The sequence below is a fragment of the Acyrthosiphon pisum genome, chromosome A3, assembly GCF_005508785.2.
Source record: "Acyrthosiphon pisum isolate AL4f chromosome A3, pea_aphid_22Mar2018_4r6ur, whole genome shotgun sequence".
In the NCBI taxonomy this organism is placed as follows: Eukaryota; Metazoa; Arthropoda; class Insecta; order Hemiptera; family Aphididae; genus Acyrthosiphon; species Acyrthosiphon pisum.
This window is the reverse complement of record NC_042496.1, coordinates 15090801-15093442: the sequence shown is the minus strand read 5'-3', so window position 1 is coordinate 15093442 and position 2642 is coordinate 15090801.

Below are 2642 nucleotides of genomic sequence, written 5' to 3'. Positions count from 1 at the left end.
TTTTGTATTTTTTGGTGATTCGCAACGTTGGGAGGTTGGAGTTGACAGATATGTATGTTTTTGAACTATTGGAGGTGAAACGGTATCACCACTATATTCAGACGCCGGAGATGAAACAGACGTATGTTGTTGAACTATTGGAGTTGAAACGGTATCACCACTATATTCAGACGCCGGAGATGAAACAGACATATGTTGTTGAACTATTGGAAGTGAAACAAATTCACCACTATATTCAGATGTTGCAGATGAAACAGGCGAATGTTGTTGAGATAGTGTAGATGAAACAGACGGACGAGATCGATATACCAATGGTGAAATAGATGATTCATGCAACAAGCCTATAAAATGTTTAAAATACAATTTATGATGACAATCAGATTATGTTATGTATATAATCTTAGGTGCAAAAAGGGGGAGGGGGCTTCAATCCCCTCAAATCTCAAACGCTATCTGCGCCTATGTATTTAATATTAAGTAAAATTTAGTATTTACTCTTTGACGGTGACATAGTTTGTTTTTTCCCTATAGGTTCTAAAGCTTGTTGCATTAAGTGGTAGTACTGCCATTAAACTGCATTATTTCCAGACGTTTTCATGGCATCGTGTGTTCGTCTATACTGAGTAAGAAGACGTCTCAATTTCTCGTCACACTGTCTGGATGAAAATTTATACCTCTTTTCAAGCATTTCATTTGATATGATTTCCCAAAGCTCATTTTTTTTCCCTTTCTTTTTGGCTTTTAAAAATTGTTTTGCATATGAAACCCTGAGACTTATTAAAAGCTTAGTTCCATCAGAAGTCCATTGTTCTAATTATTTAACAATCAGAAATATAAAAATACTAAATTAAACATAATATTATTTAGTGTCAAGGATTTCATAAATTAAATTACAAGTTTGTTAACTTCTTGTGTATAATTAGACAGAAATGAAAAGGTATTCATTTTGATAATATTAATACAAAGTCATGGTAAATAATCGTAATTATATTTAATAGCTGGTAACTAATACTGCTAATTTATAAATATATTTTTTTTATTGTATTCAAGGTGATTTAATTTAATATTAAATAAATAAACATTGCTGATTTATCAACTGGTCACCACCCAGTACAGATCTCATTTTGAACAGAGTATAGATACTTGTATATAGTATCTAATATTTTTAAAATATATCATAGTATCTTGTGTTTCTAAATTCTAGAATAATTATATAATAGGTATAGTAGCTAGGTATTGGTAAGTATTTAAGTGAAAGTATTCTAATACATATTTGCCATTTTAAATACAGTGTGATTACTTCATTTTCAGTTTAAGTATTTTTCATTGACAAATTAAATACTGATAGCCACTAGCCATATTTATATATTTAATTCAAAATATATATAATATAATCCAATAATTAATTTACATTTACTTATGTTCAATTGTGTTGATGTCTTCAATTATTAATCCTTCATCTTCCTCATTAACTACAATAATAAATAATATAAAATATTGATATTGTACAAACTACAAGTACACAAAAGGTGATGAATTAAAAAGTAGCAACTGATTGCTTATGAATTATGATACTAAGTTAGTAATTTAGATGAAATTTTGGAAAACCTCCACCGGGCCCCTTAAATCTTAAGTTATTGGTAAAAACTTACTTACCTTCAAAAATATGCTCATCAATGTTGTCCCAATTAATTTTTTGGGTATTCATGATAAGTTATTTTTTAATTATATTAATACTTAAATACTCAATAGGTAAAAGATTCTTTTTCGGAGATTTCAATTTTACTTTTACACATTTAACACTAAACAGTAAAGTAGGTACACTGAAATGATTATTAATAATTACATTATTAATTACAATTATTGTTATCTATTTATTGTTATCGGTTCGTTGATTATTTCGCGGTAAAATAAGGGAAATGAGAGGGGATGAAACCGGTGTAAGTATTCTGCAGGTGGTATTCTTCCTGGTGTAGAAAAATGAAACCGGTGTGGTTGATGTTAACACCGGTTACTCCAAAAAATTTCTTGAAATTCACACCGGTTTATACCAACGAATTTCTTGGATATGTCACAGCGCAATTAACTATCATATATCAGATATAATATTATGACAACTTAGAATTTTTTTTTCATTTGAATTCTGTTTTTGTTGTTTATTAATTATTTTATGTACATAATATATAATAATATGTTAGTCTCTTAAGACGATTAAATATTGATGTATCGAATTTTTATAATAAAAAAAACATTTTTAAACTGTAAATAATTTGGATTTAAATATTTTATGAATTAATTATTATTTTATATGAAACTGAACTTGGCATTTAGTAATTATTAATTAAATATTAAAAAATTAATAGTTAACTTAAATAACTAAAAGTAAACATTGGATTTTGCATGTATGGTTAGTATTGTTTTAATTTATATTGTATAACTGTTTTCAAACTCGCTTCTCCCTTTCACAAGCTTGCTTTTTGGGATAGCTTCATCAAAATCTACTATTCGTTTTTTTTTTTTGTTTACAAATTTATGATGATTCACTAATAACAATAATAATTATTAGGTATTTATCATAATTGAAATATTATTTTCATGTTCATAGACAAAACTGTTAATACTCTAATACCACAATGTCAGAA